At 35.5% G+C, this 26,970-nt stretch overlaps 3 non-coding genes across 3 annotated transcripts; 2 read left to right on the forward strand and 1 right to left on the reverse strand.

Annotated features, from left to right (window-relative positions):
* Positions 1–261: 261 nt before the first annotated feature.
* Positions 262–360, reverse strand: Trnay-gua (transfer RNA tyrosine (anticodon GUA)). The gene is made up of 2 exons: positions 324–360; positions 262–297 (listed from the first exon to the last, which is right to left on the reverse strand). It is a non-coding gene; the product is annotated as a tRNA-Tyr (tRNA).
* An 8,024-nt stretch (positions 361–8,384) lies between these two features.
* Trnay-gua (transfer RNA tyrosine (anticodon GUA)) lies at positions 8,385–8,535 on the forward strand. The gene is made up of 2 exons: positions 8,385–8,421; positions 8,500–8,535. It is a non-coding gene; the product is annotated as a tRNA-Tyr (tRNA).
* A 1,333-nt stretch (positions 8,536–9,868) lies between these two features.
* Positions 9,869–10,019, forward strand: Trnay-gua (transfer RNA tyrosine (anticodon GUA)). Its single transcript has 2 exons — positions 9,869–9,905; positions 9,984–10,019. It is a non-coding gene; the product is annotated as a tRNA-Tyr (tRNA).
* The last annotated feature ends 16,951 nt before the right edge of the window (positions 10,020–26,970 follow it).

Genomic DNA, 26,970 nt, shown 5'->3' on the forward strand with positions numbered 1-26,970 from the left:
AACATGTTTTGTTACTTTGCATCCAATTGTCATTATTATTCCCATTTTAAATATAAAGTCTTAGAAATTCTCTAAAAATCTATTTCTTTAAATTTTTAGGGTATAATTTTAATTTACTTATTTCTTTTTAATTTCCTAGCATTAGAAAAAATGTGCATGATATTGTGACGTGAATTTAGTTAAATTTACAAATAATTTAAAAATTTTTCTTAAGAAAATAAAAATAATAAGCAAAAAAAAAAAAAGTTTTAAAAAAGTAACTCCTTCGAGCCGGATTTGAACCAGCGACCTATGGATATCTATGTTTCACTGCTTTTAATTTACTACAGTCCACCGCTCTACCAACTGAGCTATCGAAGGTTGTGTTTAACGACGCGCAAAATGTCCATACGAACGTTGAGCACAAAACAAAATAAAAAACGCACGAAGACTAACATGGAACAGAAAGTGATCTAACAAAAATAGCAACCAACGAATTATGGAGACCCACACACACACAAACACTCACGAATATTTCTGTGTCATCACACATACACACAAATCCCAAAAGTATCTATGAAGTGCGACTAAGAAAAAAAATAAATAAATAAAAATAGCGAACTGCACGATGACGAAGATGTTATTCGTGCTGACGAATGTGTGTACGTTGCGTCTCAGCTGACTTGTTCAGTTCCAAAACAGAAAGAGAAAGCAGTGGTGGGGTTAATGGGTGGGAAAGCAAACTGTGCCTTAGGGAAAATTTCAAGGGAAAATTTTTGCATTTATTTCACATAACTGCTGTAGAATGGTGGCTGTTTTAATAGAAATGTGTGTCTGTCTATTGTAATTTGTAAACACGATACAGGCCACACTTATGGACCAATTACTAAATGTTGCATGTATGATGGGTTATGGTCAACGAAGACCAGATCCGTTAATTTTTAGGGAATGAAATGGACCAATAACTTTAATAATAATAAAATATTAATTTTTGTCTGATTTTGTAGTCGTCTAGAGGCCACAATTATGACCCAAATATCACCAAATTTTATACAGAGAGAAGAGTCTGGTCATATAATAACCATGTCAGTTTTGATGAAGATCGGTCAATATTTAGCGGGTGAAATGGGCACAGATTTTTGTGTGAAAAAATACAAAATGTCCTTAAAGACATAGATCCGAGAGGGGTGCTTGACCTTAAAATGATACAAATTCTATATGGGAATTATACATAAATATTTACAGGGGTCTACTTATTCTGATATTGTTTTTTATTATTATTACCTCACTAGATGGCGGAAATTTCGCGCTGATCGCCTTGAAATTGTATCGTAAGTCCCGGTTTTGGTCAAAGACGCCTATAATTTTGAGATGATATTTATGGAGTGCGATGAACCGAAAATTTTATTTTTATCAAATTTTCTAGTCGCTCTACAGGCCATATTATATGCCGAAAACCATGGTGAAGGAAATCTGACCAAATACTTAGACCGGCTGTTTAGATGATGCTCGGGCAGTTTTTCGAGGGTAAAATTAACCAAAACCTAAAGTGACAAAATTTTTACATTATGGCGTAACCATTCACCTCGAGAAAACAAGATTTGGAAATTTGCCAGGTTTAAAAAGTGGTCAAGAGAATTCAAATATTGACGGAATATATATGCACAGAAACTTTGATTTCAGTGGTAGTTGTGTAGGGTATCATATGGTCGGACCCAACCAACATCAGCTGTTTCCTTATTATAATATTAGGTGTCACTAGGCCGGAATATTTATATCAGTCGATAACGCCACATCAGTTAAAGTTTTTTGACATCTATTTCCGAGATGATACTCGAATTTTCAGTATTTCACTTAGTGCCGAGATAGTTCTACAGCATCACCAATACTTTGCCATGAATTGAATTTAGAAAATGCGAATTTAAAGTTTTACAATTCATTTGGCTATCCTTCATCACTTCGATCGGTTGAAGAAAAAGCTGACAATGGTCGTTGGGATCATCAAGCGTGTTTTGCGGATCGATTGGGGCTTGAGTAAGCGTGCTGGGTTATTTGTTGCCTGTGCATCTTATGGTGATCGTAACGCAACGTTCGTATTGGACCGGCTAGACTTTCGCTTCGGCTTAAGTACTGGTTTCGTACAGACGAGGCATGGTTCTCTCAATGCGTTTCTGCATAAAAGAGGGCTGTCCCAGTCCGTCTATTCACGATAGACGATTTGTTATTACTTTCATATAACAGTTCCGCTTTATTTTAGGCATTTTTAAGTTTTTAACTATAGTTACCGAAAAGGCCAGTAATTTTGGTATTCGGAATCTTTGAAGCTAAATAATACCTAGCAGATTATTGCACTATAATATTTCCGAATTCAATTTATGAATTTTCCTGGCACTAGGGGAACCCAACCAAGTGTCTGTTTTATTTGTTGTCCATAGATCGGCAGTAAGAACTTAATACTTATAAATAAACTCCACTTTAGATTGCAAAAAGTAAAAATGCCGTAACCCAAACAAGACAATAATAGGTACATAAAAATCAGCCGTTCACGGCGGGTTTATGTGAGTGCGGGATGGCTGATGATTGGAAGCATATACTGACAGAATGCTGTTACTATGAAGACATTAGATATTTACAAATATGAGTATATCGAATGGAGGGGTGAGATATAAATAGGATTCTTGAAGACGATCGGATTCTTAGTTCTTTAAGTAGATTTACTCGTGAAGCATTTAGAAAAAAGGTCAGTACATAGCGGAGGTGGCCTTGCAGCTGAACTCGGTCGGTTGCACCGGGTGGTGGTGGGTGTTGATGCGGGGGCGAGCTGCCTGCCGGTGGCAATTGTGTCGTGGGATTTTTCATGTTTCCACTAGTTTTCACGTGGTTCACCCCTTAGTTGGATGTCGTGAAGGCTGTCCGTGAGGGCGGTTTTGCTGAGTGTTGGTGTTGTAAGTTGACGCGGTCCGTTCCGCGTGTTCCGTGTTCTTGTTCAACGTTGTTGCTGCCAGTGACAGTGTTCTGCTTGCCACTTGCGTCTGTTTTTGTGTTGTGATACCAGCCCGGACTTGTGTCAAACTAGGAAAGGCTTCCATCTCAAGCTTGAACTGAGGTTATCCGTACCGCAGGTGTCAGTTTGCCCTGGACCAGCCGATTGGAATGGCTTCCTGAGGGCGAGAGAATGTGTCTTCTGTATGCTCTCCAATTGGTGCAGCACTTCGGTGCTGGTGCGCTGGTGGGCTTAATTTCGCCTACGGCTCAGCCACTGTGAGGTAGGCCAAATGGAGCAAAATTAATCAATAATTTCTCCAGATACTATCGATACGTGCAGTCAAGGGACCAGAGTTACTAAGCAAAAATCTGTGGAAAAACTGTGTCATATACCTCTAGGTTCCAATTGGAGATCAATGATGGCATCGAAATACTTGTCTTGTAATGAGTGATTTAAAGAGTTTGATAAATACATGTCTGTGGTGTTTGGGGGTATCATGTTTCGGGTATATTTTGGTTAATTGATTGACCCAATTCATGTGACAGCTATATTTAAATTGGGGTCATACAACACCACTGTCATAAATTATTTTCACTGAAACTCTCATTTTTCTTTAGGTAATGACTATTATTCCGTTATAGGTTTAGTTTGATACATCGTTCTCCATAATAGCTGTGAAAGTCTCGAATAATTCTGGTGGTCTAATCAAATGACCGTGCTTTGACCTTGATTTCTATTTTTATAAATACAAAAACATAAATACTCCGTATATAGTTAAGTGTTCAACCAAATGACATCTCTTCATTTTTTGCACTTTGCGAACTTTGGGGTTTTCTACTTCTTCAAAGTTCTTGCCTACATTTAGCTATTTAGTGAAATCTCCTCATCTTGGCCAATTAAACGAGGTTATCGACATTTAAATGTCAAATTTATTCCGAAATCTCTTGTGTTATTGTTATAGCTGCTAATATTATTTTCTATTCATCTCCCAAAAGAAGATGCGGTCTTTGTTCGCTTCATTTTGTGTTTATCTTTAACACTTTGGAGTATTTGTCAATGGTTTGATTGTGGGATTTATTTTTTGTTAGCAGACAAATAAAAAAAGAAAAGAAAAGAAACTAAGATTTCATTTTCTTTGTGTCGTCTTGCAGACACACACATTTCGAGTTGAATAGTGCAGTTGATATTAGGGTGGCATAAAGAACGCCATCGTAACTTTTTCTTAAAATGGATACAATTCTGTACTCTAAAAGACCAATTCATTAAATTTCTTTTCTTTGGAACTTAAAACCTGATCTTATGTAAATATTATTTAATATCTACAATTTCTGTTGACACTAAACATGATTTTAAAATAACGCACATTTCTAGAGTTTGGTCTTTCTCGCATGAACTAGTTCTAAGGAACTGTTCCCCAAAAGGAACGATCGGTACTAGGTCCGGTACTTGTTCTAGTTTCTTTTGTTCCAGTCGTTCCTTTTTTGTGCTAGTTCTTTTTGCTCCTATCGTCCATTTAGATCTTTCCGTTCATCGACTGAATTAATAGTGCGTTCCAACGAATGATTGAACTAAACGGAACTCAATGAATGAAAAGGTTCATTTCTCGGAGCGAACCGAATCGGTGTTTGAAGTAGAGGTTCTTATACCATCCGAGAAAGAGCTCGTAATATTTAATACATAATTATGAATTTTGAAAGTTAATATAATGTTTCGCAGCATTTTAATTGTCGTCAGGATGATGTATACAGATTAATAGCACAGGAGCGAAATACTATTCAAAGTTCGGAGAGAGATACGCTTCAGCATTCTTTTTGTAGACAGAACATAATTATTTTCGTAGACAAAATTCCAATTATAAATTCTCCGAACAGGAGTGAAATATGGTTGAAAATGCACTTTGTAGGCACAGCATTCGCTTCGCCGGCAGGATGATACATAGAGATTGTTCGAACAGGAGAAAAATACGCTTAAGAATTCGTTTCGTCGTCAGGATATCACTTGAAATTTCTCCGAATAGGCCGAAATATGATTTAAAACCAGTGAGCGGAGCAGTATAGTCGGACGGGGCCGACCATACGATACCCTAAACAACTACCACTGAACTCAAATTTTCTACGGAGCCTGGGCAATATTTCGTGATATTTGCACACTCTTGCCCGATTAGAGGTAAACTGCACCTCTTCCTCACACTGACATATTTTCCGAATATTACGAGTATTCAGTACAGTTATTGTCCAGATTCCCTTCACCGTGGGTTGTGTTGTTGTAGATCGACTCGAAAATAACACAAAAATTAAGTTTTCGGTCCACTTCATTCCAAAATTAATATCTGATCATCACCGAAAATTATAGGCGTTGTCCTTGACCATAACTGGAACCTCATGAAACATTTCAAAGCGATCAGCGCTATGTTCGGCTCTCTAGAGTGATAATGGGTTACTAAATAACATACAAATACGGAGACACCTGTAAATATTTAGGTGTAACTCCCACATCAGAGCACATGCAACAATATAATTGGTCTTAATTTAAAGGTCAACCACTCCTCTTGGATATAATATCAACTTTTCGGGTCTATGTCCTTCAGGGGTAAATATATACGCTATAGAATAGAAATTTTGTAATTTTTCACACAAAAGTCAGGGTCCATTTGACCTGCTAAATATTGACCGATCTTTATCAAAACAGGCATGCTTATTCTTTGGCCCGACCCCCTTCTCCATGCAAAATTTCACGATGTTCGGGCCATTATTGCGGCCTGTGGAGCGACCAGAAAAACCGACAAAAATTTAGTATTTGGTCCATTTCATCCCCTAAATATTAACCGATCTTTCCCAAAAACAATAGGCGTCTTCATTGGCCAGAACCCATCCTACATGCAAAATTTCGTGAAGATTGGTCCATAACTGTGGCCTGTATCGTGTTTACAAATTATAATGGACAGACGGACGGACGGACACACATGTCTAGATCGACTCAGCTAGTCGAGATATGACGATCGGTATACTTAAAGGTGGGTCTAGGACCGATATTTCGCGGCGTTACAAACTGTTGGGGCTGCACAAAGTTATAATACCCTGACAACATAGTTGTGTAGGGTATAATTATCTTCGTAGGTAGGATGTCATATACAGACTATCTGAACAGCATAGTAATAAGCTTCAGCATTCGCTTCGTCGTCAGTATGATGCATACAGATTATTCAAACAGGAGAGGGATACGCTGCAGCATAAATTGTCCAAACAGTATCGAAATGTGGTTCAAAATTCGCTTCGTAGATAATATGCCACCTTCAGACTGCCTGAACAGCAGCGTAATAGCTTCAGCATTTGTATCGTCGTCAGGATGTCAAATATAGATTGGAAATGGGATATATAGGTCAACGTTTTGGTATAGCCACAATATAGCTTTACCATACCCGTTTATATAAGGAAATTGGTTGTAATTTAGCATTTTGGGTTTAGCGAATCTTCAGAAAAAAGTATATATCTAATTATTGGTTAGAAAATCTGCATACCAACAATTATTCGGTAATATGGAGACTTTGGGTACAATATTTTACCGAATTGGCCCTAGTTTCATATTTTGGATTCTCATATTGGGTGTCAAACTAATCCTATCAAAAACACTCCATATTCTTCCACTTTTTAGGTTAGTCCCCATAGCACGGTACCTTCAAAATTTCGGCATGTTGGGAACCAAATGTCAACCAAATTGGCTGTAATTTAATAATTTGTGTTTTCATTGGTTGCCAAGCCTCTCTACCAAAAATTGTCTGTATTGGTGTAGATTACAGGGTAGCCATCATATAACGGTACCTTCAATTGTCGGTATTTTGTGGAGTTCCGACAGGGTTTTCAACCAAAGAGGCTCTAATTTAATATTCTGGGTTCTCTCTGTAAGTGCCAACTTTCTCCACTAAAAATTATTAATATTGTTCCCCCGAATTTCGGTATTTAGGGAAAATCTCTCTACTCTACTGTCGAAAATCTCTCTACTACAAATGATCATCGTTTTAGGGTAGCCCCTAACGAAGTGTCTCTAATTTGATATTAAATTTTATTCATTCAATATTTGTAGATCAAATGGGAAATCGAAATATCGAATCTTCACATCAAATATTATAAATATCGGTCGGAAATTGGGTATAGCATCCATATAAAGATCCAGCCAGTGTTGCCTTTCGAATAAACAAATTCGGACCAAAATAAGATTTTTTGAACCAACATTGAAAATGGCCAATTATTGGACCAAATTGAATCCAAAATGTCGAAAAGGGCAACACTGGATGCAGGCATTCTGTAATGGCCTTTCTGGTGGCCTTTTTAGGTGCCTGTAATTTTGCGTTGAGGGATTTTAGTATATAACCAACTTCTTTACGAAAGATTGTCAATATTCGTTATGTTCAAGGTCCTAGCACAATTTTCCATCCAGAGCGTCTGAAGTTTGGTATTTCGTTTTCTCATGGCAAATAATTCACCCTGAAATAACCTCAATATGAAAGTCCGCATCGATTTTGAATAACCACATCAAGGCTGAGGGTATAAAAAGTTCGGCTCGTTCGAACTTAAAGGCGGTTTAACATTTTGTATTTAAATTATTTTTTCACTATCCACGATATTGAAACCAAAGCTGAAGGGTTGACCCTTCTTCGGACCAATAATTCAACCGCCTCCCCGCCCTTTCTGATTTTTCTGATCGAATAATCAATATCAAAACTAAATAGTTGGTGTTGTTGTTTTTCGACAATACAATAAAAATAGCAGAAATAAACTAAACTTATCAACCATTCCAGGGCATAGTCTTATCTGCAATCCGATTTTTTCGGTTCAAATATATTTGATAGCTACTAACCAAAAATAATCTGATAGTGACAACTACTGTAAGCATAACTAATAGTGTTTTTGGAAACGAGGGTCGTTAGACAAAAAACAGACAATAAATGTATATTTTTTAATGGATGATATTTTGAGGAATTACTTGTGGACAGATCGGAAATATAGAAGAGGAAATTTTGGGGGTCTTTTGCTCCATTTTTTAATTTTAATATAAAACTTATCAAAAATTTAAATATTTTTCAAAATTTCCCCTGCGAGAAATTTCCCCTGAGTCATGACCGGTACCCCGTACAACAGGTGTGTTCGTCCGCCTAAGGGAAATGTTTACAAATGCACTGTTGTTGTTATTGTTGCTGCTGCTATAATTATGTTAATTGTATACGTGCACAATAAACACACACACAGGCACACAATTATACAAAAATACTAATTGATGACTTAGTCATGAATGGAATTCCATTCCATATTGATCAATTAAATAACATGAAAAACCAACAACAACAACACACACTGAGTTTAAAAATAGACACAACAATTTGCTGTGGATTTTTACCCAATTGTTAAGCAGCGGCATGCAAGTGCCTTCGATAGCTCAGTTGGTAGAGCGGTGGACTGTAGTTCGGTTTGCACAAACAAAATTCGGTTCGCATTCGCTGCCCCCCAAGGCAGTCGAATCAAACAAACACCTTCGCAGACATCCATAGGTCGCTGGTTCAAATCCGGCTCGAAGGAGAAATTGAAAAATATTTTTTGGAATTTAAAAATAAAATTAAATTTTTTTTCTAAAAAGTCAGTCACTGTGGAGGTCTTGCGATTTTTTATAAAGAACATTTGAATTTTTTTCTATAGAAAAAAAGACTTACTCCTGAGGTCGTGCGAATTTTTTTCTATAGAAAAAAAGACTTACTCCTGAGGTCGTGCGAATTTTTTTCTATAGAAAAAAAGACTTACTCCTGAGGTCGTGCAAGTTTTTTTTCTCTAGAAAAAAATACTCCTGAGGTCGTGTGAATTTTTTTCTATAGAAAAAAACTTACTCCTGAGGTTGTGTGAATTTTTTTTCTATAGAAAAAAACTTACTCCTGAGGTCGTGTGGATTTTTTTTTCTATAAAAAAAAACTTACTCCTGAGGTCGTGTGATTTTTTTCTATAGAAAAAACTTACTCCTGAGTTCGTGGGAATTTTTTTCTATAGAAAAAACTTACTCCTGAGGTCGTGTGAATTTTTTTCTATAGAAAAAAATTTACTCATGAGGTCGTGTGAATTTTTTTTATAGAAAAAAACTTACTCCTGAGGTCGTGCGAATTTTTTCCTATAGAAAAAACTTACTCCTGAGGTCGTGCGATTTTTTTTCTATAGAAAAAAACTTACTCCTGAGATCGTGCAAGTTTTTTTTTCTCTAGAAAAAAAATACTCCTGAGGTCGTGTGAATTTTTTTCTATAGAAAAAAAATTACTCCTCAGGTCGTGTGAATTTTTTTCTATAGAAAAAAAATTACTCCTCAGATCGTGTGATTTTTTTTTCTATAGAAAAAAAACTTACTCCTGAGGTCGTGCGAATTTTTTTCTATAGAAAAAAAGACTTACTCCTGAGGTCGTGCGAATTTTTTTTCTAAGTTTTTTTTCTATAGAAAAAAAGACTTACTCCTGAGGACGTGTGAATTTTTTTTTTCTATAGAAAAAAACTTACTCCTGAGGTCGTGTGATTTTTTTCTATAGAAAAAAAACTTACTCCTGAGGTCGTGCGATTTTTTTTTCTATAAAAAAAAATAACTCCTGAGGTCGTGTGAATTTTTTTTCAATACGGAAAAATGCCTCGCTTCGTTCGGTCGTGCGACTTCGAATGACTCCTGCGGTCATGCGAATTTTTTTCACATTATCATCAGAAAGTTTATTTGAGTTTTGGGTGAATGTGTCAAGCGTCGGAGGTAGTGCAATGTTTTATATATGGAAAAAATTATGACGTAGAGTTTGTTTTTTTTTTATCTATAGAAAAAATGTGCACCCACACACACTGGAATTTTTTTTTTTTTGCTTTTACCCAATTGCTGAGCACTCGCTGGCAAGTGCCTTCGATAGCTCAGTTGGTAGAGCGGTGGACTGTAGTTCGGTTTGCAAAAAACAAAATTCGGTTCGTATTCGCTGCCCCCAAGGCAGTCGAATCAAACAAACACCTGTGCAGACATCCATAGGTCGCTGGTTCAAATCCGGCTCGAAGGAGAAATTTCAATTTTTTTTATTAAAAAAACTAATTTTTTTAAGAGTTAGTTTAATTAAATTTTTTTTGTATAGAAAAAATATTTTTATTTCAGATTTTTTTAGTTACCAAAACTTTCCCAGTGGACCTCCTCTTCCCTGATGTGCAGATGAACACTCGATGGAATATTTAGTGTATGTGTAAAATCCACTTGTCACTCTCGGTAGTGTCAATGACATCAATTAAAAATCTTATCTGTTGTGACACTACTTCAACTAGCTGTGTGCTATAGTTTTCGATTGGGCCCCCACCTCTCAGTGGCTTCAATTAAATATTTTTACGCACACTCATCTGAACACACACATTCGCTCGTGTTACATATTAACATTTAATTAATTATGACATTTCTATTTGATTTCAAGTGGGAACAATTTGCCATCAACTAAAATCAAATTTTTAATGAAATTTATTGACACTCTATCTACCCCTCTCCACACTTCCCCACACCCTCCGCATCTCATTATGTGATAATTTTTAATGTGATGTGATTTTTGAATTCCCAATTTGATTATTTCGTTACCTAAGTGATTTTGTGGTATTCGAATAATAGTTATTTGGGCTAATTAAGTTGATTAAATTTTGAAAATATGTGGCATACATTAAGGCGAAAAAATCTATTTATAGTTTGTAGGGCATATTTTTAGGAGTAATTCATTGTTGTTCTGGGGTCGTCCTGATTTTTTCATAGAAAAAGTCATTGCTTATGACGTGTGAATTTTTTTCTATAGAAAAAAATGGACTTCTGAGGTCTTGTGAATTTGTTTCTATAGAAAAAAAGGCACTCCTGGGGTCGCCTGAATTTCGTTCTATAGAAACAAATTCCAAAGACCTCAAAGTCCATTTTTGCTACAGAAAAATTGTTTTTTTTTTCTATAGAAAAAAGGCACTCATGGAGCCGTGTGAATCCTGTGGTCTTTTGATTATTTTTCTATAGAAAAAAAATTATTCCTGTGGTCGCCTGAATTTTTTTCTATAGAAAAAATTCACTCCTGGGATCGTGTGAATTTTTTATACCCTTCACTACACTGCGGTACATATCTTTGTGCATATGTTTGTAACAGGCAAAAGGAAACGATATAGACACATGGTTCCTTTTGAGAATATGCATACAATCACTTTCTGAGTCGATTTACGCATGCCCATCTGTCCGTCCGTCTTTCCATGTATTTTTGTGAGCAATTTACAGGTCGCATTTATGATCCGATTTGGATGAAATTTGGCACAGCTCACTTATTTGGCCCAAGGACAAACCCTATTGAAATTGGGAAAAATCGGTTCAGATTTAGATATAGCTCCCATATATATTTTCGTCCGATTTAGTATAAATGGTGCGCCAAAGTCCCTATATTTCTCTCGATTTGCACGAAATTTGGCATAGCGTACTGAATTAGTTCCAGAATAATTTGTGCCAATTTTCGATGAAATCGGTTCAGATTTAGATACAGCTCCCATATATATTTTCGTCCGATTTAGTATAAATGGTGCGCCAAAGTCCCTATATAACTTTCGATTTGCACGAAATTTGGCACAGCGTGATTAACTAGGTCCAGAATTGGATATAGCTCCCATATATATTTTCGTCCGATTTAGTATAAATGGTGCGCCAAAGTCCCTATATGTCTTTCGATTTGCACGAAATTTGGCACAGCGTGTTTAATTAGGTCTAGAATGATGTGTGTTAAGTTTCCTGAAAATCGGTTCAGATTTAGATATAGCTCCCATATATATTTTCGTCCGATTTAATGTGAATGGTCCACCAAAGTGTCTTTATATCTTTCGATTTGCACGAAATTTGGCCCAGCGTAATGAATTAGGTCTAGAATGATGTGTGTTAAGTTTCCTGAAAATCGTCACGGGAAAAACAATTTCTATACCAAAAATAGGCCTCCCTGATCGATTTTTGTTTCTTTATAGAAAAAAGGACCTCCATGTGACAGTTACAATTTTTATACCCTCCACCATAGTATGGAGGGTATATTAATTTTTTCATTCCGTTTGTAACTCATCGAAATATTGATTTCCGACCCTATAAAGTATATATATTCTTGATCAGGGTAAAATTCTAAAACGATCTAGCCATTTCCGTCCTTCCGTCTGTTGTAATCACGCTACCTTCTGAAGGAATTGAGATAAGGTGCTGAAATTTTGCATAGGTTTGTCTTTTGTCTGCAGGCAGGTCAAGTTCGAAAATGGGATATATCGGTCTACGTTTAGGCATAGCTCCCATATAACATTACCCTCCAATTTTGGGTATATTGGGGTTCTTGAGCGCATTTTTCAACCGAATACGCTGAAATTTGGTACATTGAATTATTATTGGGTACTAAATGTCTCCACAAAAAATTATAAATATTGGTCCACTTTTTCTGGTAGCCCCCATATAACGGTACCTCCTAATTTTCAGTATTTTGGGGGTTTTGATCGTATTTTTCCACCTAATTGCCTGTAATTTAGTATTTTGAGTTCTTAATAGGTACCAAATCCAATCTCCACAAAAAATTATAAATATAGGTCCATTTTTTCGGATAGCCCCCATATAAGGGAACCCCCAATTTTCGGTATTTTGGGGTTCTTGAGCGCGTTTTTCAACCGAATACGCTTAAATTTGGTACATTGAGTTCTTATTGGGTACTAAATGTCTCCACAAAAAATTATAAATATTGGTCCAATTTTTCTGGTAGCCCCAATATAACGGTACCTCCTAATTTTCAGTGTTTTGGGGGTTTTGATCATATTTTTCCACCGAATTGCCTGTAATTTTGTATTTTGAGTTCTGAATAGGTACCAAATCTCTGCACAAAAAATTATAAATATAGGTCCATTTTTTCGGATAGCCCCCATACAAGGGTACCCCCAATTTTCGGTATTTTGAGGTTCTTGAGCGCGTTTTTCAACCGAATACGCTGAAATTTGATACATTGAGTTCTCTTTTGGGTACTAAATGTCTCCACAAAAAATTATAAATATTGGTCCAATTTTTCTGGTAGCCCCAATATAACGGTACCTCCTAATTTTCAGTGTTTTGGGGGTTTTGATCATATTTTTCTACCGAATTGCCTGTAATTTAGTATTTTGAGTTCTTAATAGGTACCAAATCTCTCCACAAAAAAAATTATAAATATAGGTCAATTTTTTCGAATAGTCCCCATATAAGGGTACCCCCAATTTTCGGTATTTTGGGGTTCTTGAACGCGTTCTTCGACCGGATTCGCTGGTATATGGTAACAAATCTCCCTACCAACAATTTTTAATATTCGCCCCCTTTTTGGGCTCTTCCCCATATAACCCCCTTTTTAATATTAAAATAGTTATATGAATTGTTCCGTGTTTGAGTTTAGTTCTAAGACTCTGTTGTAATCACTTCATCTGCGGAAGATACGAAAAAAAACTAAAACATAAGGTTCGATAATTAACCTTATATATATATATATATTCATATATATGAACTGTAACCCGCATTTAGGCCTAGCCCCTGTGTGGGAGGTACCGGAAGGAGTGGACCGATATTCCTCATGTTCGAACTTGAACTAATTTTGGAAGAAGTAATAAGATAGGCAACGTTTAGATGAAATCAAAAATTTTTGAAATCAAAATTTTGTCCAAAGAAACATGGGGTCTAGGACCAATATTTAGAACCACAATCGGTTTCTAGAAATGTCGGTATCGGTACTCTTTTTGGTATGTTCCCTATATTTTTATTTCAAGTACCTGTGAGTATATCTATGATGGAGGGTATCCAAAGTTTGGCCCGGCCGAACATAACGCTTTTTCACTTGTTTCTACTTGCTTTTTGTTTCTATTCAATTGAAAGTTAGTGCATACTTTTAGGCTTGTCCTTCATGGACATATTTAGGTTGTAACATTATTGACTTGTGTTATCTAATATATGCATGCATGTATGTCCTCCTCAAGGATTTGAAATAAAATGTCTGTTTATCTTTCAATTATGAAAACATGTAACATTACACGATTCACTTCGATTGTCAAATAAATATATTCGATTTTATGAAACACGAGCTGAAATCGAATTTATCGGTAATTTGTAAATTGACAATTAAAGAATAATGGTAACAAATCACTGTGTTGTAGTTGAAATTGTATTTGTTTTTTGTGTGTGTGTGTTTGCCATTGTAACACAAATCTGTCAAAAACATCGTACAACAATTTTTTGGGAAATATTTCGATATGGCTTCGGTTCTTTTTCTCTGGCACGTCCTGTCCTCTGACATACAATTGCGAAGTCGTCTCTCGAATTATATCAATGGAATTGTATTACATAGTGATTTGAGGTTGTTGTTGCTTTTTTGGTTTACATTATGTAAAAGTACAAAAGTAAACACAATATCAAATTAAAAAAAAAAAAACGATGGTCGTCAACAATATTTCTGTAAACTAAATTTTAAGCTGGAAATGCCAGGTTGACCTCCACTGTGGAAAAACAAAATTAGGGAAAAGCAACACTTATTGTTGGAAATTGGTTTCGTAAATACTTTTTTTTCACATTTAATAACCTGCTCAAACCTCAATATACGCCCAACTGACCATCCCTCGTATCTTCCTGTTTTTACTGTCGAAGTATGTCGATTCCACTAGACTTTGTATTTTTTTTTTTTTAGAATCTCTATAAACATTTTCTTGTTGTTATTGTTACTATTATGACAACATGATTGATTTACAATAATATAGAATAACAAATGCTGAGAAAAAATGTACGGAGTATAGCATATCTATAGAAATTGCAACAATTACTAGAATCATCCTTATTCTGATTTTTTCCAATTCTGCTTCGTCATTTGTCCTTTTGAAATTTGAAGACCGACCTAGTCATTGCATTTTGCTAAATTTAGCAGACGATTATCGACGAGCATTTCATTGACAAGACTGCATTCATATCGCAATTCAGTCAATTTGGGGTTATTTCTTAGTTTCCATAACACAAGAGAATAACGGAGTTGTAAAAAAGAAACACAGGCGGAAGACATATGGCGAATCAATGGTAGAATGAAGTCTGTTGAAAAAATAGTTTTCTATAATAAATCGAGAGTCTGGGTTGGAAAGAATTTTTTTCTAAAAAAAATCAGATGATTTGGCGAAGGAAAAACATGTCCTGGGAATCTCGCAGGATTTTTTAGAAGAAAAATCACATGAGCTCAGGAGTGCCTTTTTCGTATGGAGAAAGTTTACACGCGCACAGCAGTGCCTTTTTTTCTATAGAAAAAATTCACGCAAACCCAGAAGTCTATTTATTCCCTACAAAACTATGTTGTCAGGGTATTATAGCTTTGTGCAGCCCCAAGAGTTTGTAACGCGGCGAAATATTGGTCCTAGACCCACATTTAAGTATACCGATCGTCATATCTCGACTAGCTGAGTCGATCTAGACATGTGTCCGTCCGTCTGTCCATTATAATTTGTAAATATGATACAGGCCACAGTTATGGACCAATCTTCACGAAATTTTGCGTGTTGCATGGGTTCTGGTCAATGAAGACCCCTATTGTTTTTGGTAAATATCGGTTAATATTTAGGGGATGAAATGGACCAAATACTACATTTTTGTCGGTTTTTCTGGTCGCTCCAGAGGCCGCAATTATGGCCCGAACATCGTGAAATTTTAGATGATCGGGCCAAAGAATAAACATGTCGGTTTTGATAAAGATCGGTCAATATTTAGCTGGTCAAATGGACCCTGACTTTTGTGTGAAACATGACAAAATTGGGATTCTATGGCGTATATATTTACTCCTAAAGGACATAGACCCGAGAAGTTGATAGTATATTCAAGAAGTGTGCCTGACCTTTAAATTGATACCAATTATACTGTCGTATGAACTCGGATGTGGGAGTTACACTTAAATGTTTAAAGGTGCTTACGTATTCAGATATTATATATTGTAACTCTCACCACACTAGAGGGCGGAAATATAACGCTGATCGATTTGAATAAACTTCTTTAAAAAGATAGAACTCCGTCGTAGTTGTGCAGGGTATCGAATGGTCGGCCCCGTCCGACTATGCTGCTCAGCTCCCTGGTTTTTCCTATAGAAAAAATTCACACGACCACAGGAGTGCCTTTTTTATAGACAAAAAAATCACACGAGCCCGGGAGTCCCTTTTTTCTATAGAAATAAGTCACACGAGCCCAGGACTGCCTTTTTTTCATTAGAAAAAAAAACACGCGAGCCCAGAAGTGACTTTTTTCTTAGAAATTAGTATAACCGTACTGAAATTAGTATAAGCTATACTGTGACAAGTTTCATTTGTGCCAATCGGACTTACGTTGGATCTTTGGTGCATCATATACTTAAAAGCAAAGAAAATGTATATGAGAGCTATATCCAAATCTGAACCGATTTCAACAAAACTTCGCTCACATCAATATGGGTCTAATTCAGTACATTGTGCAAAATTTTGTGCCATTCGTCTTATCATTGGATCTTTGGTGAGCCATTAATTTAAAATCACACAAAAATATATATGGGATCTATATCTAAATCTGAACCGATTTCAATAAAACTTCGCCGACATCAGTCTAGACATAATTCAGTTTGCTGTGCAAATTTTTGTCCCAATCGGACAAAGATTGAAAGTTTGGTGTGCATCATTTACAAAAAATCGGACGGAACTATATATGGGAGCTATATCCAAATCGGAACCGATTTTCACGAAACTGAACACACATCATTCGTGACGTAATTCAGTACGCTATGCAAAATTTCGTACATATCGAAAGTTATACAGGGACTTTAGTACACCATTTACTTAAAATCGGACAAAAATGTATATGGAAGCTATATCTAAAATCGAAAATAAATATGGGAGTTATATGTAAACCTGAAGCACGAAACTCAATATACATAGCATACATGTCAAATTTTGAATGATATATAGGGAATTTAGTACACCATTTACATAAAGTCGGACGAAAATATATGTGGGAGATATATCTAAATCGTAACGTGACGAAACTTAACACACATCATTCTGGACTTAATTCAGTACGTTATGGCAAATTTCGTGCAAATCGAAATATATATAGTGATTTCGGTGCACGATTTACTTAAAATCCGACAAAAATATATATGGGAGCTATATGTAAATCTGAAGCGATTTTCATCATTCTAGACTTAATTATGTACGCTATGCCAAATTTCGTACAAATCGAATGATATATAGGACCTTTGGTGCACCATTTCCTTAAAATCGGACGAATATATATATATATATATATATGGGAGCTATATGTAAATCTGAACCGATTTTTTCAATAAGGTTCGTCCTTTGGCCAAATAAATGAGCTGTGCCAAGTTTCATCCAATTCGGATCATAAATGCGACCTGTATTTTGTTTACAATTTAACATAGACAGACACACGGACGGAAGGAAATGCAGAAATCGACTCAGACGGCGATTCTATGCATATTCTCAAAAGGAACCTGTCTCGTTTCCTTTTGTCTGTTACAAGCATATGCACAAAGACATAATACCCGGTATCACAGTGTGGTGAAGGGTATAAAAATTCGAAATGAATCGTTATACACTACACAACTATTTTGTCAGGGAATTATAGCTTTGTGCAGCCCCAAGAGCTTGTAACACCGCGAAATATTTGTCCTAGATCTACCTTTATGTATACCGATCGTCATATACCATGGCCGCAATTATGGCCCAAACATCGCGAGGTTTTACATTGAGAAGGGGATCGTGCCAAAGAATAAACATGCCTGTTTTGATAAAGATCGGTCAATATTTAGCGGGTCAAATGGACCCTGATTTTTTTTGTGAAAAAATTACAAAATTTGTATTCTATGGCGTATATATTTACTCCTGAAGGACATAGAACCGATTTGTTGATATCATATCCATGTGGAGTGGTTGACCTTTATATTGATACGAGGCTGTATGTACACGGAAATTGGAGATACACTTAAATATTTACCAGTGCTTACGTATTCAGATATTATTTGGAAATTTTCCATGAGGTTCAAGTTATGGTCAATAAAAAGCGCCTAAAATTTTCGGTGATGATCACATAATAATTTTGTGATGAAGTGGGCCGAAAATTTATTATTTTGTGTTTTTCGATTTGATTTATAGGCCACAATTTTACGCCGATCATCACAACACAACCCACGGTGAAGGGAATCTGGAGAAGTAATTATAAGGGCTGTACTGAAATTTTATTAATATTCGCAAAATATGTCAGTTAGGAAGAGGTGCTCATGATCTCTAATCGGCAAGAGAATGCAAATACATATATCGAGATAATGCCCAGGCTCGGAATAAACATCCGTCGTGGAGTTGTGTAGGGTATCATATGGTCGGCTCCGTCCGACTATCCTGCTCCGCTCACTGTGGTTTTTTTGTATTAATTTGTGCAACTTTATTGGAATTATTTTTACATGAAATATATATTTTTTAACTTTTTATATATGAATTTTTATTGACATTTCTTGTTATTTTTTTTCTTTTGTTTCAGGTAAATTCAATATTTTCACTATTTACAATTAAAGGTATGTACGTGTATTGGCAAATATTTTTTGAGAATTTTTTTTTCTATTCATAAAATTTCATAATTAGATATTCAATAGGGAGGCCTACTTAGGCATCACTTGTTAAAAACGAGTACATTTCCCTTTTAAGCCCACCGACCTATATACCCTCCCTTGACGAGAAGTGAACAAGTGAACATTCTTCATGCAAGTTGTCATCCAAAGTGTGTGTTTGTGTGTGTTCTTCCTATTCCTATACAAACTTATGGTTTGAAATAACATTTCTTATGAACAAGAAATGATATGCATATGGCATTTTATTCATATTCACACCATGTCCTGTATTGATGGCATAAATATAAGTTCGTTTACATTTGCATTGAATGTAAGGATGTCACATATTTGAGACACATACGTGTCACACACACTTATCGTAACACCAGGCATATCAACAAATGATAATTGAAAACAAAAGAAAAACTTTTGCCATCGAACAAAAGTTGTTACCCAGTTTTGTTTTTCTGTTTTATTTCCTGCCTTCTATGGTTGCTCTATTTCCGTTCTGAAAGCAGCTGAAATTTCTCGTTCCTTTTTTCTGTTTCTTCCAGTTCTCTTTCTTTTGACTACTATTGCATTGCTCTTCCGAATGGTGTGGTGTTCAATGCAATTGTAACACATTTTCCATTGCTTGTCACCGAGAAATAATCACTGGTTGAATACAGAACGACAGTTCGGGGTTTTTTTTTTGATTTTTTTTATCATCCTGGGTTCTAAACGACACAATGTTTCTACTTTTTGTCGATGGAATGCTCTGCTGCTTGAATATTTTGCTATTGTCATGATTTCCTTCAATCCACTTGCCTGTCCTACTTTTTTTCGAGATAACAAGATGCTTGCTTGGTATTCTGTTTACCATCTACCAGCCCTGGTGCAATGCGGTTTCTGTGGTTAAACATTGATGTCTTCACACTTGCTTTGGCCATAGCCAAAGCCGCTGGCAGATTGGACACATCCTTTAATGCAATTGTTTCACACAATCAAATAATCAGTCACCAGGGGTAAATAGTTGTGGTGAGAATCTATTTGTCCAAGCAGAAGGAGGGATTTTTTAGAAGGATTGAATTTTTAAAGAAAATTTTTTAAAAAGGTCCTTAGGAGGAGAGATTTGTAAAATATTTGCTCAAGGTCCAAAATAGCAGTGGATTGTTTTTTAATGAATAATTTCTCAATGCCCCTAATAGGCGTGGATTTCTATACCCTACACAACTATGTTGTCAGGGTTTTATAGCTTTGTGCAGCCCCAAGAGTTTGTAATGCCGCGAAATATTGGTCCTAGACCCACCTTTAAGTATCGTCATATTTCGACTAGGTGAGTCGATCTAAACAAGCGTGTCCGTCCGTCTGTCCATTATAATTTGTAAACAGGATACAGGACATATTTATGGACCAATCTTCACGAAATTTTGCATGTAGGATGGATTCTGGCCAATGAAGACCCCCTATTGTTTTTGGGGTTAATATTTAGGGGATGCATTTCATCCCCAAAAAACCAAAAAACTTTATTTTTGTCTGATTTTCTGGTCGCTCCAGGGGCCGCAATTATGGCCCAAACATCGCAAATTTTTCAATGGAGAAGGAAATCGGGCCAAAGAATAAGTATGCCTGTCTTGATAAAGCAGAGGTGGCGTGTATTTTTTTAAGAATATTTTTCGAGTGGCCTATAAAACGTGGATATTTTAAAGGCGTGGATTTGTTAAAGATTATTTTTCAAAGGTTTTTAGAAGGGAGGGATTTTTTAAAGATTATTTTTCAAGGACCATAGAAGGCGTGGATTTTTTAAAGATTATTTCTCAAAGGGCCTTAGACGGCGTGGATTTTCTAAAGATTATTTTTGAAAGGTCCTTAGAAGGCGTGGATTTTTTAAAGATTATTTTTGAAAGGTCCTTAGAAGGCGTGGATTTTTTAAAGATTATTTTTGAAAGGTCCTTAGAAGGCGTGGATTTTTTAAAGATTATTTTTGAAAGGTCCTTAGAAGGCGTGGATTTTTTAAAGATTATTTTTGAAAGGTCCTTAGAAGGCGTGGATTTTTTAAAGATTATTTTTGAAAGGTCCTTAGAAGGCGTGGATTTTTTAAAGATTATTTTTGAAAGGTCCTTACAAGGCGTGGATTTTTTAAAGATTATTTTTCAAAGGTCCTTAGAAGGCGTGGATTTTTTAAAGATTATTTTTCAAAGGTCCTTAGAAGGCGTGGATTTTTTAAAGATTATTTTTCAAAGGTCCTTAGAAGGCGTGGATTTTTTAAAGATTATTTTTCAAAGGTCCTTAGAAGGCGTGGATTTTTTAAAGATTATTTTTGAAAGGTCCTTAGAAGGCGTGGATTTTTTAAAGATTATTTTTGAAAGGTCCTTAGAAGGCGTGGATTTTTTAAAGATTATTTTTGAAAGGTCCTTAGAAGGCGTGGATTTTTTAAAGATTATTTTTGAAAGGTCATTGAAAGCCGTGGATTTTTTAAAGATTATTTTTCAAAGGTCCTTACAAGGCGTGGATTTGTAAAAGATTATTTTTCAGAGGTTCTTAGAAGGGAGGGATTTTTTAAAGCTTATTTTTGAAAGGTCCTTAGAAGGCGTGGATTTTTTAAATAATTTTTTTCGAGAGCCTTAGAAGGCGTGGATTTTTTAAATAATTTTTTTCGAGAGCCTTAGAAGGCGTGGATTTTTTAAATAATTTTTTTCGAGAGCCTTAGAAGGCGTGGATTTTTTAAAGATTATTTTTCAAAGGTCCTTATAAGGCGTGGATTTTTTAAAGACTATTTTTCAAAGGTCCTTTTCAAAGGCGTGGATTTTTTAAAGATTATTTTTGAAAGGTCCTTAGAAGGCGTGGATTTTTTAAAGATTATTTTTGAAAGGTCCTTAGAAGGCGTGGATTTTTTAAAGATTATTTTTGAAAGGTCCTTAGAAGGCGTGGATTTTTTAAAGATTATTTTTGAAAGGTCCTTAGAAGGCGTGGATTTTTTAAAGATTATTTTTGAAAGGTCCTTAGAAGGCGTGGATTTTTTAAAGATTATTTTTGAAAGGTCCTTAGAAGGCGTGGATTTTTTAAAGATTATTTTTGAAAGGTCCTTAGAAGGCGTGGATTTTTTAAAGATTATTTTTGAAAGGTCCTTAGAAGGCGTGGATTTTTTAAAGATTATTTTTGAAAGGTCCTTAGAAGGCGTGGATTTTTTAAAGATTATTTTTGAAAGGTCCTTAGAAGGCGTGGATTTTTTAAAGATTATTTTTGAAAGGTCCTTAGAAGGCGTGGATTTTTTAAAGATTATTTTTGAAAGGTCCTTAGAAGGCGTGGATTTTTTAAAGATTATTTTTGAAAGGTCCTTAGAAGGCGTGGATTTTTTAAAGATTATTTTTGAAAGGTCCTTAGAAGGCGTGGATTTTTTAAAGATTATTTTTGAAAGGTCCTTAGAAGGCGTGGATTTTTTAAAGATTATTTTTGAAAGGTCCTTAGAAGGCGTGGATTTTTTAAAGATTATTTTTGAAAGGTCCTTAGAAGGCGTGGATTTTTTAAAGATTATTTTTGAAAGGTCCTTAGAAGGCGTGGATTTTTTAAAGATTATTTTTGAAAGGTCCTTAGAAGGCGTGGATTTTTTAAAGATTATTTTTGAAAGGTCCTTAGAAGGCGTGGATTTTTTAAAGATTATTTTTGAAAGGTCCTTAGAAGGCGTGGATTTTTTAAAGATTATTTTTGAAAGGTCCTTAGAAGGCGTGGATTTTTTAAAGATTATTTTTGAAAGGTCCTTAGAAGGCGTGGATTTTTTAAAGATTATTTTTGAAAGGTCCTTAGAAGGCGTGGATTTTTTAAAGATTATTTTTGAAAGGTCCTTAGAAGGCGTGGATTTTTTAAAGATTATTTTTGAAAGGTCCTTAGAAGGCGTGGATTTTTTAAAGATTATTTTTGAAAGGTCCTTAGATGGTGATTTGTGTGTGGCTACGGGGTAGACGACATGATAAATAGCTTGGCATTCCATTACGTGTGGCCAGGGTATTATTTTGCCAATGCGTCTGTTTTGTGGTGGGTCCCATCCCATCATTCTTCGCAAATTCCCCAAATGGGTAAAAAGTGCGTAAGAGTAGCTGTGGTTTTACAATGGAGGAGTCGGTGAAAGGACGGGCTGGTTTGGTTGGTGTATCTAATATGGCCCCCAGATAAGGGCACTTTTTTCCAAATGACGAAAAACACTTGTGATTGAGCGGCCAAGTGGGTGTGTGAGACGGAGTGTGTGTGTCCGTGTCTGTGTGTGAGCGGAATAACTTAAAGTGTCTTCAAGACACTTTTCAAACGTGGCAGCTATGATCTTGGCTATAAGAAGTGGGTTCATTCATGCAAACATGTTCATGTCATGGCAGTAATAAATTTGTGTGTGCGTTGTTTTTTTGTTCTTCTTGTAGACATTGTACAAAAAAGTGAATCTTTCTCCCTTCAGGGCATTTCGTTTCTGTGCAGATTTGTTCTCATTTTTTTTTTCTGCCACACTGACTTAGAAATGAATGATGGAAACGAGGCGAGTATATCGTAACGATGACTACAAAACCAGGACATGGAGGGCAGTAACAACTGAAACACGTGTAATCTAAAACTGTTATAGTTCCGAACATTTGTCCCGCTTGTATTGCATCATTTTAGTTTTATTCTTCTTATTTAGATTTTTTTCAATTTTTTGCTCTTTGCCTAAGCAGTTCACGTTCTTGCCCTGCTATAGCATTTAAGAATAATAGTGCAGTTGTTCTGTATTTTTCTTAAGAGCATTTGCTCTACGAAAAGCACTTCTGACTAACTTTGTGCATGAGTAATGGCCCTACTAAACGGCATACATTATTTGCTGCATTATAGCTGAAGAACAGGAAGAAAAACAGCAAAAAAAAATATGATATATTTGTGATATATATATTTTTATCACACAAAAGTAGAACATATTTCAGAACGGCCACAGGGTGTCCAATTTTTTTCCTATGGAAAAAATCGGGACAAATTCAGGAGTAATTTAAGAGCCATTTTTTATAGAAAAAAATATTCATAATTATACCAATTATTATTGCATATGTTAAGGATACTTTTTTAATATGAAAAAAAATCTAGGCGCGTATTTTCAATAAAGAGCCATTTTTTTTATAGAAAAAACGATTCACAATTATGCCAATTATTATTGCATATTTTCAAGGGACGTGACGACCTCAGGAGTCATTTTTTCGATAGAAAAAAATCCGTGACGACCTCAGGAGTCATTTTTTTCTATTGAAAAAAATCCGTGACTACCTCAGGAGTCATTTTTTTCTATAGAAAAAAATCCGTGACGACCTCAGGAGTCATTTTTTTTTCTATAGAAAAAAATCCGTGACGACCTCAGGAGTCATTTTTTTTTCTATAGAAAAAAATCCGTGACGACCTCAGGAGTCATTTTTTTCTATAGAAAAAAATCCGTGACGACCTCAGGAGTCATTTTTTTCTATAGAAAAAAATCCGTGACGACCTCAGGAGTAATTTTTTTTCTATAGAAAAAAATCAGTGACGACCTCAGGAGTCATTTTTTTTTCTATAGAAAAAAATCCGTGACGACCTCAGGAGTCATTTTTTTTTTTCTATAGAAAAAAAATCCGTGACGACCTCAGGAGTCATTTTTTTCTATAGAAAAAAAATCCGTGACGACCTCAGGAGTCATTTTTTTTTCTATAGAAAAAAATTCGCGACGACCTCAGGAGTCATTTTTTGCCATAAGAAAAAATTAAACAAAACCTGGACGACCTCAGTAGTCATTTTTTTTTCTATAGAAAAAAAATCGGGACGATGTCAGGAGTAATTTTTTTTCTATAGAAAAAAATCGCGACGACATCAGGAGTCATTTTTTTCTATTAAAAAAATTACCTCCCGTTTTGTTCCGATAACATAATTATACTTATTGCTATTGCATATGTTTGGGATCATTTTAATATGAAAACATGTTGCCTATTTTTAGGGGTGTATTTTCAATCATTTCGCAATTCATATTCGGCTTAAATAATTTGTCAAGGAATAATTTCCCACATCCTTCCTTTGCCCTTTTAATTAATTTATAGTAAAAAACAATGCAAAACATTCTTAAGGTCGATGAAAAGAAAAAAACAAAAACGAGAAGAAAATCCCGCAATGACGCAAAGCAAAAAATTCTTCGATAAACAGAATCATTAATCTTATTGGACGAGTTGAGGAAGACATTGAAAGTCATTGGCATTGAGTTGTAAGAGATTAATATGATAATTGGTAATATGTTGGCAATTGGTGGGAGAGGGTGCAAGAGAGGAGAGGGAGAAAGGGAAATGCAAGGGTACTGGCTGTGTGGAGCCCCTTTTTCTGTAGCTGTGGAAATAACAGACAGCTGATTTATAGGAATTCAATTGGCGGAAGGAAGGACAGACGGCGATAAACATGTTTGGGTTGAACGTAATAAATGGTAAATTAATTGATTAACAGCTCAATGAGTTGGCGGTTAAGAGACATTCTCCATATGTACAAAAGCGAAAAAAATAGAAGAGTGATATAAAGGAAAATAAGAACGGGAATTAAATAATTGATACAAATAAGAAGGAATTGGATTCTGTGTCCTTGATGGGGATACGCAAGTTTATTGAGAATATTTATATGGAGTTACTAATTCTTAAACAAATTAATATAATTTTTAATCAAATAAAAGTTTTGTTATCACTTGAATTTCTGATGCTACCCTAAAAGTATGCTACACATCTTAATCCAAAACATATGTTTGAATTAATTTAAGTTTTGGAAGCAAAATTTAATTTTTTTCTTGGTGTTACTGATGATGATGCTGACGTTGCCATTCGATTTAATTGAAAATAATTTTTGTTCTTTAAACTTTTAATTAGTCACATTAAAATGAAAAATCTTTAGAAAAATAGAGGGTTGTTGGTGGCAGAATCACACACTGTTTGCAATTTGCTTCGCAACAGCAGCTGCAGCACCCAGCAAATTGAAACAATTAAAAAGTTTGGTTAACTTAATTTAAGCTTTAGGGATAAATCATTGGAAGAGTTTTTTTTTTTTATTTTCGAAGGGGGTGGAAAATCCTTGCAAAGAGAAAACATAAACAAATTTATAACGTAGGGAAACAATCACTTCTGATGTGAGGTCCAGCGAATTTTTTCTATAGAAATAAAGTCGACTCTTGAGGCACTCCTGAGGTAGTGCAAATTTTTTTCTATAGAAAAAAATGGCACTCCTGAGGTCGAGCGATTTTTTTTTCTATAGAAAAAAATGGCACTCCTGAGGTCGTGCGATTTTTTTTCTATAGAAAAAAATGGCACTCCTGAGGTCGTGCGATTTTTTTTCTATAGAAAAAAATGGCACTCCTGAGGTCGTGCGATTTTTTTCTATAGAAAAAAATGGCACTCCTGAGGTCGTGCGATTTTTTTTCTATAGAAAAAAATGGCACTCCTGAGGTCGTGCGATTTTTTTTCTATAGAAAAAAGTCCACTCCTGAGGTCGTGCGATTTTTTTTCTATAGAAAAAAGTCCACTCCTGAGGTCGTCGATGCGAAAAAAAAGTCGACTCCTGAGGTCGTGCGATTTTTTTTCTATAAAAAAAAAGTCGACTCCTGAGGTCGTGCGATTTTTTTTCTATAGAAAAAAAGTCGACTCCTGAGGTCGTGCGATTTTTTTTCTATATAAAAAAAAATTGACTCCTGAGGTCATGCGATTTTTTTTCTATAGAAAAAAAAGTCGGCTCCTGAGGTCGTGCGATTTTTTTTCTATAGAAAAAAAGTCGACTCCTGAGGTCGTGCGATTTTTTTTCTATAGAAAAAAAGTCGACCTGAACGGTCTCACGAATTTTTTTCTATAGAAAAAAGTCGACTCCTGAGGTCGTGCGATTTTTTTTCTATAGAAAAAAAGTCGACTCCTGAGGTCGTGCGATTTTTTTTCTATAGAAAAAAAGTCGACTCCTGAGGTCGTGCGATTTTTTTTCTATAGAAAAAAAGTCGACTCCTGAGGTCGTGCGATTTTTTTTCTATAGAAAAAAAGTCGACTCCTGAGGTCGTGCGATTTTTTTTCTATAGAAAAAAAGTCAACTCCTGAGGTCGTGCGATTTTTTTCTATAGAAAAAAAGTCGACTCCTGAGGTCGTGCGATTTTTTTTCTATAGAAAAAAAAATGGCACTCCTGAGGTCGTGCGATTTTTTTTCTATAGAAAAAAAAATGGCACTCCTGAGGTCGTGCGATTTTTTTTCTATAGAAAAAAAAATGGCACTCCTGAGGTCGTGCAAATTTTTTTCTATAGAAAAAATGGCACTGCTGAGGTCGTGCAAATTTTTTTCTATAGAAAAAATGGCACTCCTGAGGTCGTGCAAATTTTTTTCTATAGAAAAAAATGGCACTCCTGAGGTC

Source organism: Musca vetustissima, unplaced genomic scaffold (assembly GCF_032173495.1).
Source record: "Musca vetustissima isolate MV318-11 ecotype Yass unplaced genomic scaffold, APGP_CSIRO_Mvet_v1 utg12127, whole genome shotgun sequence".
Lineage (NCBI taxonomy): Eukaryota > Metazoa > Arthropoda > Insecta > Diptera > Muscidae > Musca > Musca vetustissima.